Consider the following 20,136-nt stretch of genomic DNA (forward strand, 5'->3'; position numbering starts at 1 on the left):
TGTTATTAAGAATGCTGTTTATTTGAAGACCATGTAAAATTTTTGCCAATGAGTTCACTGTTTTCATTTTCAGAGTGTTTTTCCTTCTTTCTCATTGTATATTTATGTTTGTTTCTTGAAAAGTTACGTTCAATACTTTTGGCACAAGTTGAATTCCATAAGGGTTTATGAGCATAGCCTACTTGAATAATTTATTTAATATCCATGATTTAATGATTGTCAGGATCATTCAATTCCTGCATTGTAGACAGGAACGCCTCTCAAACTGGCAAATGCAATTGACATTTAGCCTTAGAGTTAATAAAACATCAAAAATGGTAGCTATTGCTTACGAGTTTGAGTTTCGTGACCTTTTGTCTTTTGTTTTTGCTTGACATGCAGTACTTCGGCATAGTCCGCTTGTTTTGTCCTCTAGCTAAGTGCGGAAATGATCAATAAAGAGGCAAGTTAATTGTTGTTAAAGTTAATGAGCCAATGAAAATATTGACTGAAAATCAAAGTTCTTTAAAGTGTTCCCAGGACTAGGGAGAACTGAGAGATCAGCTACTTCATCAGCAATACTGGAGGAACATGAAATAAAAACAGCAGACGCTCAGCAGGACCATGTGACTCCCATCAAAGGCAGTACGGAGAATCCTCCTGGGAGTGGCTCGTTCACAACATTATGGTGAACACTGAGTGTTTGTAATGTGGTAATATAACAGGGAAGTGCATTTACTTGTTCAGAGTATTAACAGGAGTGCTTTATCATGCTCCCTAGACCTTGAGTCATCTCTCCAGACTTTCAAGTGAGAGAGTTGTTGTTAGCCTGCTTGGCTTGATTTTCCCACCTCCTTCTCTTACTCTGACTGTGCATCTTTTGCCATTCCTTTTTATCATTTTTACATAACCCTTTTCTCTTTGTCTCGGTGTGTACATCTGCTGCTGGGCCTCAGAGAGCTGGCTGAGCCTGCAGCAAGCACTAGCAGAGCCACTCAGTGTCCTGTCACAGATCATGATGTTGAGGAGCGTGCGTTGTTTAACTAGAGGGTACAGCTTTAGTCCCATAGGTGTCTCTCCCTCTCGTATTCCCTGGCAACCTAACGCAATGTCATTTTGGGGTTGAAACAGGTCAGAGGCAGAAAGCTCGACAGGGATGTATGAAGATAATACCCCCAACGGGGAGATATGCACAGTACAAGTTCTTTTTTCTTAAGTTAATCTGCTGTGAAGGAGTCCTGAGCAACACAGCAAATTCAGACATTATGTTTTGATTCCTTTTGCCAGCTTTCTCTCCAAAAAGATTTCTCATGTTACTCACTGCTGTCACTTACATCCAGAGTTTTTGCTTTATGTCTAAGGGCTAGTATGGCAGGGACAAAACTTTGTAACTCTACTGTACATTTAATATAAGAGTAAATATCCATAAATGTTGGCGTTGTGGTGGGAATAAACAGAACGTCGCAACAGCCAGCCTTTAAATTTGCTCAAGCTGTTACAGTTTATACGGTTTATATTCTGTAGGTTTTGGAGCAGAGGGCTGAAAATTAATTTTTCTGAGTTGCTCTGCTGACAAAACAAACATACGGCTTAACAAAAAATGTGATGAGTGAGCAAAAATAATTTTTCCCATGAGAGCACACAGAGATTCGAATTAACTAAAGGATTGTGTAGATAAAAGCATGCAAACTTGCAACATCTGCAAAAAATGTGCAAGCTGATTGACTAGCAGGGTTTACAGATTATTGTGACGTTCAGAATTACAGAGTTTGTCTGTTCTGTGTGTTTGCTATAATCAATTTAGGGTGTTTCTACCTAAAAGTGTAAAACATCAGGTGTAAAGTAGCATACACGGTATGATTTACTAAACCTGAAAGTCTCTTCAGGAACAGCATGCTGAAATAAATACAATTGAAGGGCAGGTATCAAATTAGCATTAGTCTGTTTTCACAGATTGTTTCACACAATGAAAAAAAATAAGTTTTTATAAAATGTATTAAATTTCTTTCTTTATTTAAAAATAGTAAGTTTCTCCGTTATTGTGACTTCTTACTAGGGGTGTATTGATACCGACTGGGTAGCCTGATACCCATTTTCTCATTTACTCAGACTCATATTTATAAAAGATTCTCAGATGTCAGCATCTGATACCAGGTGATATTATGTGATGTAACGCAAGGCTAGCGTATGCTCCTGTGCTAATAAACAGATAAAATTAAGTGACAGGGATATGGATTTATTTCACAATTGATCAAAGCAAAGCAGACTGCAAATTGTGCTTTGTGAAAACATCAAGAGGAGGAACTACAGCATCTTCCCGCGATACAAGTAACCTGATAAAACATCTTAAACCTAAAACTCAGCAGGAAGAGCTCATTACCAGCAGCATACAGCAGCAATCACACAGGCTAGGTGGGAGAAAATGTATACAGACAGCATTACGTGAGTGACAAAAGCAGCTTTTATCCAGTATGTTGTTCTTGATGATCAGCCGCTATCGGTCATTGACAAGGAATTCTGATGCAGGGAAAACAAAAATGTGAGAGATACTTAGAGTTTGGGTTTAAAGCATTTTTTCCAAATTGAAACAAAACCTTCTTTCTACTACAAACCTATCCCATCCCAAATAAGTATTGTAACTAAATAACACACTTCATTTCAAATCTTTATAAAGAAAATGTCTGATTGCATGAACACATAAATCTGCTTTTATTGGTCACTGTTTAAACCAGGGAAATATAAACAATAATCACAAAACCATACTTTCTGTATTTAAAATCATGACGTACAAAGAAGTCATGATTGTTCAACTTGTAGCTGCAGAGCAGAGCTGTGATGCTTATTTTTACACCAAAACAAGCACAAATATACCAGTAATTCACTGTCCCACTGCCTCATGTCATGTTTTTAGGTGAATAGTTTGGTAATTACAGCTGGCAGATCGCTATGGATAAATCAGGCTTAGTAATGAAGAGAGCTCAAGGGCAAACCAGAGCAAAGTGACCCACTTCATCTTCTTTTAGTTGCTGGCTGCTATACATCCAGTCTGTTTTGTCAGCACCCTCTTCAGGACAGTTTGGTTAAAAACAATTCAGTAATTAGTAAACAGGAGATTTAGATCTGCTTGAGAGAGGGTGTGGTTTCACTGGGGGATTTGGTAGCTCTCAAACTAAACTTATTCCATAAATTATTAAACATTAAACAGTTAATATCTCTCAAACAAAATTCACCTCCACATAATTGATATTTGAATACTGGAGTTGCCAAAACAGATTTAAATCAAAGTATGCTTTTGCTCATTCTCCTGCCAGTACCTCAGAGGGAAACACAGCAGAGATGCATCTGGTTTCAGACTCAGTATTGGCGAATACCAAAAAACATGTACTTGTACTTGGTCTGAAAAAAAGATATCATTGTCCCATCTAGCCATGCATGCTCTATACCGCTTATCCTATACAGGCTTGCAGAGGAGCCTGGAGCTTATCCTAGGCAGGGTCACACCCTGCACATCTCAGGGCACAATCACACACGCTCACACACTACAGGCAATTTAGGGATGCCAGTCAGCCTACAACAGGTGTCTTTGGAGCCAACCCCAGAGGTGCGAAGCAAACGTGCTAATCACTAAGCCACTATGATGGTATCATTATATCCCTACTTACATTAGTAATATAATATCCTTACTTACTCCAGTAATGTTTGGTTAGTATTAGATATTCATCACACTTTGCATCTCCAATGCCAAAACATTTAAATAGAGCTTGTGAAAAGGCTTTGATTATAGACATTATGAACAGAACACACACTCATGTCTACTCTCTTTTATTTTGTATTCATTTGCTATTTTTGAATAGGATTTCACTGTGTCTCACTGCCTTTAATTAGAGTTGTACTTGACTCATAATTAGGGATATGTGGAAAGCAATTAACACTCACAAAACCTCACTTAATTGTTACTTCCTCCCCCTACCTTACACTTGACCCACATGCCCTCTAACTACACGTGCAACACACAAATTACTGATTTATTTGGGATCTTAGTAAATCAGGGCCATCTACAGTGAGGGAAAAAAGTATTTGATCCCCTGCTGATTTTGTATGTTTACCCACTGACAAAGAAATGATCAGTCTATAACTTTAATGGTAGATTTATTTGAACAGTGAGAGACAGAATAACAACAAAAAAATCCAGAAAAACGCACATCAAAAATGTTATAAATTGATTTGCATTTTAATGAGGGAAATAAGTATTTGACCCCCTCTGCAAAACATGACTTAGTACTTGGTTTAAAAACCCTTGTTGGCAATCACAGAGGTCAGACGTTTCTTGTAGTTGGCCACCAGGTTTGCACACATCTCAGGAGGGATTTTGTCCCACTCCTCTTTGCAGATCTTCTCCAAATCATTAAGGTTTCGAGGCTGACGTTTGGCAACTTGAACCTTCAGCTCCCTCCACAGATTTTCTATGGGATTAAGGTCTGGAGACTGGCTAGGTCACTCCAGGACCTTAATGTGCTTCTTCTTGAGCCACTCCTTTGTTGCCTTGGCCATGTGTTTTGGGTCATTGTCATGCTGGAATATCCATCCACGACCCATTTTCAATGCCCTGTCTGAGGGAAGGAGGTTTTCACCCAAGATTTGACGGTACATGGCCCCGTCCATCGTCCCTTTGATGCGGTGAAGTTGTCCTGTCCCCTTAGCAGAAAAACACCCCCAAAGCATAATGTTTCCCCCTCCATGTTTGACGGTGGGGATGGTGTTCCAGGGTCATAGGCAGCATTCCTCCTCCTCCAAACACGGCGAGTTGAGTTGATGCCAAAGAGCTCCATTTTGGTCTCATCTGACCTCAACACTTTCACCCAGTTGTCCTCAGAATCATTCAGATGTTCATTGGCAAACTTCAGACGGGCATGTATATGTGTTTTCTTGAGCAGCGGACCTTGCGCGCGCTGCAGGATTTCAGTCCTTCACGGCGTAGTGTGTTACCAATTGTTTTCTTGGTGACTATGGTCCCAGCTGCCTTGAGATCATTGACAAGATCCTCCCGTGTAGTTCTGGGCTGATTCCTCACTGTTCTCATGATCAATGCAACTCCACGAGGTGAGATCTTGCATGGAGCCCCAGGCCGAGGGAGATTGACAGTTCTTTTGTGCTTCTTCCATTTGCGAATAATCGCACCAACTGTTGTCCCCTTCTCACCAAGCTGCTTGGCAATGGTCTTGTAGCCCATTCCAGACTTGTGTAGGTCTACAGTCTTGTCCCTGACATCCTTGGAGAGCTCTTTGGTCTTGGCCATGGTGGAGAGTTTGGAATATGACTGATTGATTGCTTCTGTGGACAGGTGTCTTTTATACAGGTAACAAACTGATATTAGGAGCACTCCCTTTAAGAGTGTGCTCCTAATCTCAGCTCGTTACCTGTATAAAAGACACCTGGGAGCCAGAAATCTTTCTGATTGAGAGGGGGTCAAATACTTTTTTCCCTCAGTAAAATGCAAATTAATTTATAAAATTTTTGACATGCGTTTTTCTGGATTTTTTTGTTGTTATTCTGTCTCTCACTGTTCAAATACAACTACCATTAAAATTATAGACTGATCATTTCTTTGTCAGTGGGCAAACGTACAAAATCAGCAGGGGATCAAATACTTTTTTCCCTCACTGTATGTACTGAATTCAACCAGATGCAATCAGAGCAAAAAACAAAAACAAAAAAAAAAAAACACGGTGACACTGCGAGCAAAACAGTGTCTGTTTAGGAAAGGAGACTTAAAATGAAATAGGATACAATTAGTCATGCTTTATCCTCTCCCACACACACTTTACCTCTTACAATGAACTGGTAGTTCAGTATAATAATCACAATGTAGCATTCATGATCCTTAGATCCTTTTTTCATAGATTGAAAAGTGGGGTTCATGTAATAGAAACAATAATGGAAATTAGCATGATTGAATTGACATGTTTTGAAAGCTGGTTTAGAAGAGACTTTGAAGTAGCCTTCGAGCGTGGTGCTGCTTGCGTATGACTCAGTGAATCCCATAAGCTGCTGTACTATCTCTAACGTCCAGACTGGCTTTGCTTTAATCAGGCCTGCATGCTGACTGTGTTTTATCCAGCTAAAGCTGCTATGCTGCTGCTTACTAGCAAACAAGAAAACAGTGTAAGGGAGAGTGGCAGCATGGAAGAGGATACCACAAGAGAGAGGGAGAGAGAATGGGGAAAAGGGATAGAAGGAGCGAGAGATCACATCGTAAAAGAGAGAGAGGGAGCGAGAGAGAGAGAGAGAGAGAGAGAGAGAGAGAGAGGGTGGAGAATCGTTTTTAATGCAGGCATAATTGAAAATGTGTGCAAGAGAGGAAATATAGTACATGTCACCTTGTAATTGAAGTGGAAAATCTGGCTGAGCCAAACGTAGGGATGCTTTAGAAGGCATGAGTTGAGGAGGCAAGCAAGTAGCAGAAGAGTCAGTCAGAGAAAATAAAATGGGGGAAAAATGATAGAAGGGAAGAGATTCAAGGATAGCTATAAAGCGGTAAAGCAAAGTAAACAGCTAGAGAAGATTGATATGTATGTCTTTGTGATAGAGATATGAAACAGGGCTTGGCTGGAATGATGATGAAAAGACAGCAATTGAAGGGAAGACAGCAAACAGGCTAAAGGATTGTGAAGCATAGAAGGACACATTCACATGTGACCCTGAGTTTAGAAAAAGAGAAATGGTTGTGTTTGTTTCCTCTGCTGTACTGAATGCCTATAGAACGTGCAAAGACTTCATTACTATAAGCAGTGACTAAGCTCAGTACAGTTAATGACTTGACATTAAAGCAGGATCAATGGAAAGACTCACAACGTCTAAGAAGGTACACTTAATGAAAATGGATTACTTCCATAAGACTGCAGTCCCTCATGTCTCCCGCTTCTCTAGCTCAAGTAGAAAAACACTTGCATGCTGTTCTTCCTAATATTGCTCTCAGAGCAGGTGTTCAACCCTCCACCGTGAGTCATTATCTGCCTATACCTTCACATCTCTGTCAGTGGCTCTGAAATGCTTTTAGTTTTAAGGTCACATAAGTATCTTAGATGCTGTGAAATGGATTTATATGTGCTTGTTTATATATGTGGCGACTGTCTGTGTTTGGGTTGTGTGCAAGGGTAATGATTGTTAACAGGGCAGTGTGTAGGTCAGAGTGACAGTAAAGAGGTCTCCTCCCTGCAGGTTGCCTGTGAGCACTGATCAGCTCTGTAAGAGTAGTAATGATTGTACAGCCAGTCAACTACATACTCAACCCTAATCAGCTGCTATTGTGAGCTGCTTTTCTCTGTCATTTTCTGCTTGGCTTCACCCAAATGTGGTGCCCTGTAGCACTAAATGTGGTGTGTGTGTGTGCGTGCGTGTGTGTGTGTGTGTGTGTGTTTCTTATAGTATAAAAAAAAAAATCACCTGCATTGAATAATTCATCTCCTGCAAATCTGGGCCAAGAGAGTGGTTAGTATGCAAGCTAGCTGCAGCTCGTACAGGTACATTTGAAGGAAAGTCTTTTTGTTTGGGGGGAAGTTTGGAGATCTCTTAAAGGATGCCAATAATAATGAATTGAGGTGAGCTACAAAAGCAGGCCATGCTGCTGCTACAGGCCACCTGGGCATTCAGGGCTGCCCTGGGCAAAGTGCAAAGCAACTCTAAATCACTCATCACAAAACACTTTTAGTCAAGGTTCATTCAGCAAGCATGCAGCATATCCACTAGACATCAGCGTGTAGAAATACAACCTGGTCCTCTCTGTAATAAATCAGTAATAGACGATCATCATGTCAAGATCACAGGTTTCCCTAGAGACACCAGTAAGTGAGAAACAAGGCAGGGTTTTGTCTCAAACTTCATGTAGGCACAGTTCACAGTAAAACCTGGTTTAATCCAGAAGCTGAAAATGTAATTGGATGTCATGTAATGGGAGCACTGTCACCATCCAATATGCATAGAAGCCTTGAAAAGCCTACTGTTGCCTATTCTATATTCACATGCCGTAGTCTGTGAGAGTGACTGGCTTCTCTGTGTCACATGAATTTTAATGAATTTCAACACAATGGAACCTGGACTGTCACTTAGACAAAATGTCCAGCTCCTTTTGAGGAATAGACAAACTGTATTGACCAATTTTTCTTCACCACCTCTGCGGGTTTATTTTTATTTTATTTATTTTGTATTTATTTCTGTTTCTGCACATAAAATTGCACACACCATTAGAGCTGGGCACTGCCTGTCAGGCTGAGGTGACTAGAGAGTAATTGACATTTAATTTTGAATTTGATGGTTACCCATTATATGCACCAAGGGGAACACAGGCTTGGGTGTTACACCTTTCAGTCAAGCTCTCATACTGTATGTCTTCAATTAAATACTTATATATAATAAAAGCCCAGCGTGTACTACATAAAATGAATAGATGATACATTTTAAAATTATAACGCTTTTAATAATAAATATTCTCACAAATCTGCTTTACAAAAATCCAGATAGATTTTGATTATTATAGAGATTGATAGCGGGATTATAAATCATTTCTCATTACTACGTTTGCCGAAAGGATGTTCACGATCAGCATGTTGTGAATAATTGTCCTAGGATAAGCACAGGACATCTTTATGGTTACAGCAGCAGATCATAGATGGTACAAATCTATAATATCCAGGTCAGATTATCCACTGAGGCAAGTGTAAGTCTATGGCATACACTGTCTTTTTTGGATCTGCAAATCTTTAGGGATATCTACTGAAAGCATCCACAGCGGCAGAATGTGCAGAAGTGCAGCCTGCTCCAAGCAGACGTAGAGAATCAGAATGAATCAGTAAAGTCTGAAGGGTGAGAAGAGCCACAGCAGTAAAAGTGTGCCAGCATCACATCAGGCAGCAGAAGTGCATGTACAGCTCAACAGAATGAGAGAGAACAGATTATTAGGTATGTTCTTGTCCTAGAGTGGCTTGAAAGGATGTACATTGTGTCTAGTAGGGAGTCTAGAAATGTTTTTATTTACAGTAGGTTACTTACTAACCTTGCCTTGGCTGTCTTCCTGCAAAGATTACATTAGTTAATGAGCCAGTTTAACCAAAGCAGTCGGGGAAAACTGTCAATCTGCATGAAGATGTCTAAAACCTTGTTGGCTAAGTCTGTTTTTTCATAGGAAATGCCACGCTTTGATAAATCTTTTGGATTTTTGCCATAATCAGGTCAGTTTGTAATCAAATAGGTCATGAGTTCAAATCCCAGCACCGCTAAGCTGCCGCTGCTGGGCACCACAGCGAGGCCCTTGAGCCTCAACTGCTTAAATGTATAAATAAGATGAATGTAAGTTGCTCTGGGTAAGGGCATCTGCCAAATGCTGTAAATGTCTGTGTCACATTCACATCATCAAAACAGAGAAGAGCACTTATTCACTCTGAACAGATCCAATTTAGCCAACAGAATTAATCATTGATTATTTCCCCGCTCATTTCATTTGAGGAAAACTAGTAGTTTTCGGAACTATTCAAAGTGGAAAATGTTAGAATTTGACTCTGTTAAATATATGTCTGAAAGCAGTTAACCATCTAGTCTGCCCTGTTCCAACTACTGTATTTACAGTTATTTAGACTTTGTGCATCAAGGGTTTTAATGATGATTGTGTCTTTGTCGTCAAGTCATTCGACTACTACTGATGATTTACTGCAACTGTGGTTACTGCTTTTGATTCAAGATTCATGTTCACAGTCAACCCGACCTCTTGCTTGGTTTGATATTGGTTTATGTATTGAACCCAACTGTATGGATTCAGTTGCTTGAAAAGACAGAATGGTTAAAGATCTTGTCTTGTTGTTTTAAAACAGCATCTGATGGTCACTGCATGGTCAAGAATAAGACTAAGTTGGACATGTCAGATGTCAGATAATATTGCCTGATTTTTTTACACTTTGGGTTTCATTGAACATTTCATTTACTTTTATTGCTTTTGGCAGATGCCCTTGTCCAGAGCGACTTACATTTATCTCATTTATACAACTGAACGGTTGAGGGTTAAGGGTCTTGCTCAAGGGTCCAGGTTGGTGGTGCTGGGATTTGAATTCAAATCCTTCTGGTCAGCAGTCCAACATTTTAACCACTGAGCTACAGTACCACTTCCAAGATAGTACATAGGAACGTCACCATATCCCACAATGCTTAATCCAGGCCTCTAGTAGAACCTCCCTTTTTTATTTATATATACCATAGCTTTGATGGAATATGGGCAATAAAAGGAATGTGCAGATTTGCCCTATGATTCATACAGGGTGAATGTAAAACTGTCCTCTTCATAGGGTGATTGGCAACTTCTTGAACTGCACTGTAATCAGACCCAGCATGTGGAGTGTTGTCTGGGTCTGATTGCTCTGTATGTCCCTGTACCCCTGTCACTGCTCACCGAATTACTGCCCACAGTGACTACATACTGAACAAACAATGAAACAAATGTCCTCCTGCCTCGTCTAAGAACAACTATATGGAATTAACGCCTCTCTGACATTTATTGAAATCCTTTTAATTAAAATGGCCGTATTAAACATCTGTACTTTCCTTGGCTGCCAACCACTCTCTCCTGCACCTTTAAACGCTTTTCCAGTATCAAATTCAATCCCACTCCACCCCCAAATTCCACTCTGTATTCTTTACATGCTCCATATGGCAGCAGCTTGTTTAGCCCAACTATTTTTAGCTCCTCTGATTTGTCAGCTGGAAAAGCACTGCTGTCACTTCTTCTATACTTGTTTTTTGCTTTCTTGTGGTGTTTGTGTGTTCATTTAAGAGTACATATTCATTTGCAGTGAAATCCTTGCTATCAAAGATTGGCAGTGCCTTTCACACACAAGTGGTCTCTTGAATATCTTATCAAATTAATATAATAGAAAGTAATCTCTCAAATATCTTATCAGATTTCTTTGTATGCACCAGATACCCTACTGGGTTTACAAGTTGCACATTAAGTGTTAATCATATCTATTAGTAGATCACATATGTCAGTTAAGAGGGGCCAGAGCTACCCATTATCAAACTGTAGCAACATATGAGGAAGGAAAAACACTAGCACTGCAGACATTAAATGTACAATCATATCTACTTAAGTGAGGCACTATTTGACAGGGGAAATGTCCCCCTCATCACCCAAGTCACTGCTTCGTGCATATTATACCGGTAATATCGGTCAGCACACTGAGGAACAGGGTAGGTGTAGTTGTAGGCTCCAGACCATTTTTCTGATGAGACTAGGCCATTTCAGAGGAACGGTGCCCTAAAGATTGTATCCCATCGTGTCTCCCTTGTTCACTGCTTCAGATAAAACAAGTATTACATATTGGTCATGTCTACAGAGCTTCTTATAACCAGTAGTTTAACTACATAATTTGTATTTTTATTCCATCCTAGAATACATGGTTGTTCTCTAAGGTCTCCTCCACTCTGAGTTAGGTTTTGAAAAAATTTTTATTCTGCTTCAGATTCCAAACCAGTTACAGATTTTGACTGCTTTACTCAAGCGGTTAATAATGCACTGACAGGTAGAGAAATGAGAGAGGTCCTTATAGTCGGTGATGCAGAGTTAGTACCATACCCAGGGGGTAAATTTGAATTTGGAGGAGCTCATGTGAGCTGATCCTTTGGATTATGTTAAAAGCAAGTTTGCAAGTAGAGCAGAGCAGAGCTCTGGAAATGTAAATCATAGCATGGCATATTAGGGATAGTAATACACTACATTATCACATTGCTTTATAGACAAATGCTTACAATTCAAAATTGTGTACAGCATTTCTAGACTGGGACATGGTTAACTGTTGTTTGTATACAGTCATGTGAAAAAATAAGTAAATTGGTGGCTTTTAAAAAAAATTGTTACATATTTGGACAAACAAACATTTCATCGTCTTTGAAACAGTGCCTATTAAAGAAGTTTATATACCTGAACAAAACCACTATGAAAAATAGCTGGAATTTTTGACCACTCTTCCATGTAATATTCTAATACTCTAGTTACAAGATGTTTGAGGATTTTCTTGCATGTACTGCCCGTTTCACATCCCCCAACAACATTTCAATGGGATTCAAATACAGGCTTTGACTAGGCCATTCCGTAACCCTCCATTTCTTCTTTTTGAGGATCATTATCCTGTTGAATGGTCTACTTTCAGTTCAACTTAAATTTTCAGACAGATGGCCTCACATTGCAGAATTCATAGTTGAATTAATGAATGCAAGCTGTCCAGTCCCTGAGGACGTGAAATAACTCCAATCTATAACATATCCACCACTGTGCTTCACAGCTGGTACGAGGTGCTTCTCCTGAAAAGCATGTCTGCTGTTACTGTGGCCAGACAACTCTATCTTTGCTTCGTCTGTCCAGAGTGCGTTATTCCCAAAGGCCTGGTTTTTGCCTGTATGCTCATTGGCAAACTCTAGTCTTTCTCTAATGATCTTTTTAGACAGAAAATACTTTTTCCTGGCATGCCTTTCATGCAGGTCAAATTTGTACAAATTTATCTCTTTCTGATTGTAGAAGCATGCACTTTGACACCAACAGTTGCAAGTCTTATTAGCAGATCCTGTGATGAAATTTGGGGGATTTTGGAGACTTTTTACATTAGACGGTTAAATTGTTAAAATTAATACAAAATGTCAATTTTACGTGTCGTTTGATTGTTTCACCTTTATTAATAGGTACTGTTTCAAAGGGGATCGAATGTTTGCTTTTTAAATCAAATAACCCAACAATTTCCATGGGGTATACTTATTTTTTCACATGACTATAGGGTTAGAAATTAAGTACAAATGAAATAAAGCAAAGTAAAACAAAATCTGTTCATTTAGCTCATCCAAAGTCTTTAGTGTGTTATGTGTTTGCTGGAAAATAAGGTAAATGAAGGCTTTAAAAATATTTAAGGTACATAATTGGAGTATAATTATGAATATAAATTATGAATGGAGCATAATTGAATAAAGCTTCAAAACTACACTATATACATAATTCTAGTAAAAGATACCTACTAAGTCCACATTGTTAGAACTGGTGAGAGAGATAGGGCCGCCCGATCTCCTGAACTCTGAATAGTACCCCTGAACATACCTAGTACTTATCAGTAATATCAGTGTTGTGAGAACAAACTTGAATTTTCAACCACCAAGACACCCTGAGGTGCGATGATGCCCTTTAGTTCATCAGAAATCTTTACCCTTCATTATACTTCCAATTAGCTAAGAACCATAAAACAGGCAGTGTTCCTTTCATTAGCTATCATTAGAAGCAAAACATTTGCTCTACTAATGCCACTTAAGCACATAAACATGCTCATTGATTGTTGCATTTAACCAAGAACAGCAATACAATCACAATAATGATGTTTAGACTAATTAGTGACTTGCTGAACTTGAATTGAATTCCAGGTCTATTAAAAAGAGAAACAGAAGTAACAAGATGTGTTGGAAAAGCAGTTGTTGCCATTTGTCGAACTCTAGACTATAAATAAGGAAACAATCATAATTACAATCATATTTAAACCTTATACTTTTCCTATAACCATATCTTTTAGTGATCATCTGTATGTTCTCAGTTTTTTTGGTCATATGTTTTGTAGACCTGATGTAGGCTAGATCATCATTCATGTCTCCAATCACTTCATGTCACTACAAATCAGAAGTAGTTGATTGCATTATTAGCTGGAATTTTAGACTACTCTGGGCACGTGAGTTCATAAAACACCAAGAAGATACTAAACATGCTGTTGCACCTTAGCTAGCTCTACAGGGAACTGGCATTTTGGCAGCATTCCATCAGTTTCATTTATGTCACACTAAGTTTAAGACATATTGGTTGGTTTTGAATTATTCACTTCCTGTTTCTAGCTTGCCTTGGAATAACTGACAGTCAGCTTTCAAGCAGAAACGTTTCCTCATTGCATAATACGTTTATTATAATGTAAAAACACATGGGTGAGGCCTTTTACATATATATATATATATATTTTTTTTTTATTACAATAGCTGTAATCATGCTTGAAGTTCTTGGGAAGGACCAATCATATCTTAAGGATAGGTTTAGAGTTTTCGTTTGAGCTTTACCTAAATATAACTGAACATACTTTTTACTTTTTACTCCTTTTTACACACTTTTTACTCCTCACATTTTCATTTAGCTCTTCCAGGTCTTGTTACAAATTATGAATTTCCCCCCCTTTATCTTACTACCAACTGAATCATTTAGACTGTATAGTTTAAACATTATCCAACATTATCTATGATGGCAGCAGAAATCATAATCACAATCTATAGTCACTCTTACTGCTTTGCCCTTTAACTTGATTCTTTTGTGTGTGTGTGTGTGTGTGTGTGTGTGTGTGTGTGAGTGTGTGTGTGTTTGTGCGTGTGGGAGTATGTGCGTGCATGCGTGTATGAAGATCAATGTGGCCATCTCTTAAGGGAAAGCATGTTATTTATTGGGCCATGCATGCAAGGTAGCAACAGCCATGCGCTTATCAGGGTCCTTAGAGAAACACAGGAAATTGAGTTTGTCCAGTGTAATGGTGTGCAGAGTCACAGACACACTGCTTCTCTCCTATTAGCAGCGATGTGTTATTCATGAGGGCAAATTTAGTGTGAACTATGCTTCATTGATATTCAACAGACTGACTTTACACTGTCTGTCTAGGGACCAAAACCATTCTGTTTCATGCCTTTATTTAGTTATTTTCCTCTTGGTGACTGCAAGGCATGAAAAGGGACGGTGGCCGTGGGGTCGGCAGGGTAAACGTCAAGCCCAGTCACAGACTGTTTAATCATTCTCCCTGTAACGAGCTCTCAGCTGCATCCATTATACACAGACAGATAAGGGGAAAGGTGTGGAGAGAAAGTGCAAGAGAGAAACAGAGGGAGAGATGGAGGAGGCGAGCGAGACTGACTAGAATAACACCTCCATTGTTCGTCAGCAAAAATCTATCTCTTTTGTCAGGAATTCAAAATGGTATCATTGGCACAGGGGGGGCTATAGACGTGTTAATGGAGGCTCTATGACGTGGTCCAAACCAGCTCAATAATTCACTTTAGTGAGGCTCATTATGTGGTCAAGCAATATGATAATGCACCTTCATGCTCTCATGTCCCATTTGCATCTCCCTACATTGCTAAAAATACCTCCTTTCTCACTCTCATTCTTCCTGTGTCTACACTCTGCTGGAGATGCAGAAGGGTGTAAATTGTGGTGAGAGGGTTCCAGGAGACACACACACATGCTGCAATCAGGGAGGTGACAGGTGTGAAGCAGCAGGTCTCTGGAGGTAGTTTTCCGCTGCAGGGTGGAGCAGAGCGATAGAAACCCTGTCGCTCAGATGAATATCCCATGCCTTCCCAGGCATCAGTGGGCACTTTTTCTTCCAGTGAAAGACAAGCTGTTGTATTAGCTCACTTCTATGATAGCAGAAAAAATAATACTTAGAAATATATTTTTTTAATTATACCACAGACTTCTCAGATCTGATTGATTAATTTTCTACAGCTCTGACAGTAGCAATGGCTGTAATTCAAATCAGGCTTACATTAATGCACTTGTTCTAATATGTTATCGTTTCTATAGTTACTCATTCACAGGGACTTGTTTGGTGGACACGTCACATAATCTAAACCTAATAATAAATGGAATAATAAATGTGTTATTATATAATAACACAAATAAAGATTTCCGGTTTTGTGGCAAGTGGTGACATGACAAGTTAAGTGTTTTTAGCCTCCTAAAACCATTCCACTTATAAACCTTTCTGATAGCGAAACACTCTTTTGTATGGTTCTACATAGAACCTATAAGGGTTCCCCAAGGATAACATGGGGAGTTAAGCTTTGTGGTTACAAGGCTAATAAACAGGCAAAGCTATGGCACACAGCTCAGATTTAGAACAGCTTTGCAAAAAAAAAAAATTTTTATCCTCCTAATGCTTCTGTAGTGTACACATCCTCTCGGATTAGCTATCTTACATCCCAGTCTAATATCTCCACTCTAAACTAGGCTTTTGTGGATGTGTTTCTATTACTAGATAATAATGTGTTTTTGTTCATAAGGTTCAGCTTTTGTAATATTCTGGGCACAACAATCTCCTTATTTCTATGCGTCTCAGCATTTATTTTTGCTACATATGTGAATTTAATTGAATTAGACATCCTCAAATTTCTCTCTTGCAGTTTGGATCAGATTTAGCCCAGATAAGGAGTGACTATCCAGCTCAGATAAAAAAGACTTCTATCTCTTACCAGTTTAATAATCATGTCTGACACATTCCATTCTCACTGATGCACTACAGTGTCAGGGACTGTATTAAACCTCTTCTTTTTTAATTTTTTATTTCTGTTGTCTGTCTATGATTTTCGTGGTGATCATATTAATAGTGGGGAGAGAGAAGCGACACCAAGCGGTGTTGTGTATGTGTGACACATCGAGAAAAAAAAAAAAAAAACAACCAACTATATTTGACCCCCAATATAAGGATGTGAAAACTTTGGAACCTTTACATTTAAATTGAGTGCATATATCTTTCCAATGCATAGACTACTATTGTATTAGAAAATATATGACCTACTCTACAGTTTTTATTTCCTTATACAATATAGTCCTGAGAAAAAATAAGTACACCCAATGGAATTATTATTATTATCTTCTTCTTTTTTTTTTTAAATATTTGGGCAAGCAAATATTTGATCCTCTTTGAAACAGTGCCTATTAATAAAGGTGATGCACTCTATCAAATGATACATAAAAATTAACATTTTGTAGTCATTTTTACAATTTAATATAATAACAAAAAAACAGATCAGTAACATGAAAAAAGTAAGTACACCCCTGCATTTATCACACCTTTAAATCCATAAAATTAGAATCAGGTGTTCAGGACTGGGTGCCAACGATTAGAACCTGCTTAGGGAGTGCAGGTGGAATCTGTCTTATTTTTACCCCTCTCATATCTAGTGTCTGGTGTTTGCTTTGTTATTGAGGTGTGTGGTGTCAACATGCCAAGATCTAAGGAGTTCTATAAGGCTTTCAGAAAAAAAGGTTGTGGATGCCTATGAGTCTGGCAACGGATTTAAAAAGATTTTTATCAAATTATTTGAAATACATAATTCCACTGTAAAATATGAAATTCCACTGAAAATAACCTATAAGTGGCACAGATTTCAAATGACTGCCAATTTGTCTAGGACTGGCCGTCCCAGCAAATTCAGCCCAAGAGCAGACCATCTGATGTAAAAAAGAAATCTCCAAGAACCCCAAAATTCCATCACAGGATCTGCTAGTAAGTCTCGCAACTTTTGGTGTCAAAGTGCATGCTTCTACAATCACGAAAAAGCCTTTGCAAGAGTACAGTTTGCCAGTGAGCATATAGGCAAAGACCAGGGCTTTTGGAATAATGCACTCTGGCCAGACAAATTAAAGATAGAGTTGTTTGGCCACAGTAACAGCAGACATGTTTGGCGTACACCAAAGACAGCTTTTCAGGAGAAGCAACTCATACCAACTGTGAAGCACAGTGGTGGAAATTTTATGGTTTGGGGTTGCTTCACTCTCTCAAGGACTGGACAGCTTGCATTCATTGATTCAACTATGAATTCTGCATCATATCAAAGAGTGCTTGAAGATAATTTGAGGCCATCTGTCCGAAAGTTGAAGTTGAACTGAAACTGGACCTTTTAACAGGATAATGATCCTAAGCACACTATCAAATCCACCAAGGAATGGCTCAAAAAGAAGAAATGGAGGGTTTGGAATGGCCCAGTCAAAGCCCGGATTTGAATCCGATTGAAATGTTGTGGGGGGAAGTGAAATGGGCAGTACATGCAAGAAAACCCTCAAACATCTTGCAGCTGAAACAATATTGCATGGAAGAGTGGTCACAAATTCCAGCAAGCTGATGTTAGATACTGGTGGACAGTTATGTAAAACGCCTACAAGAAGTTATTTCTGCTAAAGAGGGCAATACTAGCTTCTGAGGCCAAGGGTGTACTTACTTTTTCCACAGAAGAATATCACATCTATTGATATTTCTGTTGAATAAATGATTGAAAAAGCTATTTTTCCTAATGGTTTGTTCAAATATATCAACTTTATTAATAGGCACTGTTTCAAAGATGATCAAATGTTTGCTTGTCCAAATACGTCAAAAAAAGGCAACAATTTCCATGGGGTGTACTTATTTTTTCACATGACTGTAAATGACCTGGACCCAGTTTAGCTTGACTTTTGAGTTAACTAGGGATGCCCTGTCTGCACTTAGGGAATTTTGTAACTCAAACACTGAGCCAGTATTGTATTGTTTTCTCACTGACTATAGAATAGTGGAGTCCCCCAGTAAAAGAGCTGTGTTCAGTCTGGCTGCTCACCAGGCATACTAACGACTGTCCAACTCTTTCTGATGTGCACTTTCATTCCCTATTTTGATATTCAGCTAGGAGCTATTACATTACCTATTTATAGAGGCCACACATGAGTTTTGAAAAATGCCTTACCTCAAAAAAATATTCCAATAAATATGTGCTTGTCTTCTGTAAGAGAGTAATTCCCTAGCCCTGCATTTCAAATGGAGGAACTAAGGATTATAGTGATGTTAAGAGGCAGAGGGAGCGAATCGATTTTGAGTGAATGACAGGAATTGTGTTTTGAATAATTCATTTTTGAGAAAAAAGAAAACAGCTGTCACTTGTGTAGAAATGGGACTTACAGTGTGAAAAAATTTGCCTTCTCATCCCTTCTCGTTAGATGAACTGCTGGATAAATCAAACTGAATAGCTTCAAATAACATAGGTTATTATAGGCTTAACATAGGTATAACTAAGCATCTATTCTACCATTTGCAAGCTCAGAGATTGATTTCAACAGAAGACTGAGGCTGATAGGTGCATATATCTGCAGAATAATTTATTATGATAGGGCACATATCTACCTTCATTTATAGGTTTGTGGAATTTTAATGACTGAAATTCCAGTTATTTGTGGTTTTCACGGAATTTGGTATCCATGTTTGTTTCCCTGGGCAACCAGTAGAAGATAACTTCGGTGTACACAAGATGTCAACAAGCATCCCAAAGGCACAAATCATAGTGACCACATGATAATCCGTAGCTACCAACAGATTGTGTGGTATGTTCATTCATTATCATTTAGCTTCTTTCTTGGACAGCCTGTTTGCTGTATCCTGCTGTATTGTGTCCATCCTTGTCCAACATCTTACTATTCTACTATCGCTTTGTCTTGACCTTATGTGTGAATTGTTTGCCTGCTCTCCTCGCAGTCAATTGTATGCTTCTTTGCCATTTTATTTCTATAATATTTCATGCCTAAATCAATCCTACCCAGTTCGTTATGGTGCATAAGCAGATCCTCCTGCCGATGAGCTCTAAATCTCAAAAACTCAAAATGGTTTACCACATGCTAGGCTGTATTCCACTAGGTCTGCAACTAACGATTATTTTCATAGTCTATTTTTTTTTTCTTTCTTTTTTCTTTTTTCTTTTTTTCTTCGATTAATCGATTAATCAGATGGGGCGGGGCAAACTTTCAGTACCGTTTTTTCGTTTTTTTTTTTATTTAATTCCACAAACTGAGTGTTACAAATATTAACTTCAGACTAAAACCTTACACAACTGTTTGTTTAATTATATAAGACTGAAAAGAACCCAATACACACAGACACGCACCAGAATATGTATTATTCACTTAGGACTGTAGTTTAATTCAGTGATTTTTGTGCATCCATAAAAAAATGCATATATATATATATATATATATATATATATATATATATATATATACACACACACACACACACACACACACACACACACACATATTATATATATATATATATATATATATATATATATGAAATATAACATATTATAATATGCATTACTTTTTATGGATTCACAAAAAGCACTGAATTAAACTACAGTCCTAAATTAATAATTAAAACTCTTTCACTGCACTTTGTGGTTTCTGGTACTCGCCGCCTTTAGACATGCTGTTTTACTTGTGTTTGCTTTTGATCATAGTGTTTTAATTAGGCATTACAGATCTTACTTGCGCTCCCACGCTGTATCACCGCGTCTACACCATGCGTGATCACCTTCTGT

At 38.5% G+C, this 20,136-nt stretch overlaps 1 protein-coding gene across 1 annotated transcript in view; it reads left to right on the forward strand.

Moving 5' to 3' along the window:
- The window catches only part of rtn4rl1b (reticulon 4 receptor-like 1b), a 184,428-nt gene that overhangs the window by 160,936 nt on the left and 3,356 nt on the right, over positions 1 to 20,136 (forward strand). The gene's annotated exons all lie outside the window — the stretch shown is intronic.

This window comes from Ictalurus furcatus, chromosome 17, assembly GCF_023375685.1.
Source record: "Ictalurus furcatus strain D&B chromosome 17, Billie_1.0, whole genome shotgun sequence".
In the NCBI taxonomy this organism is placed as follows: Eukaryota; Metazoa; Chordata; class Actinopteri; order Siluriformes; family Ictaluridae; genus Ictalurus; species Ictalurus furcatus.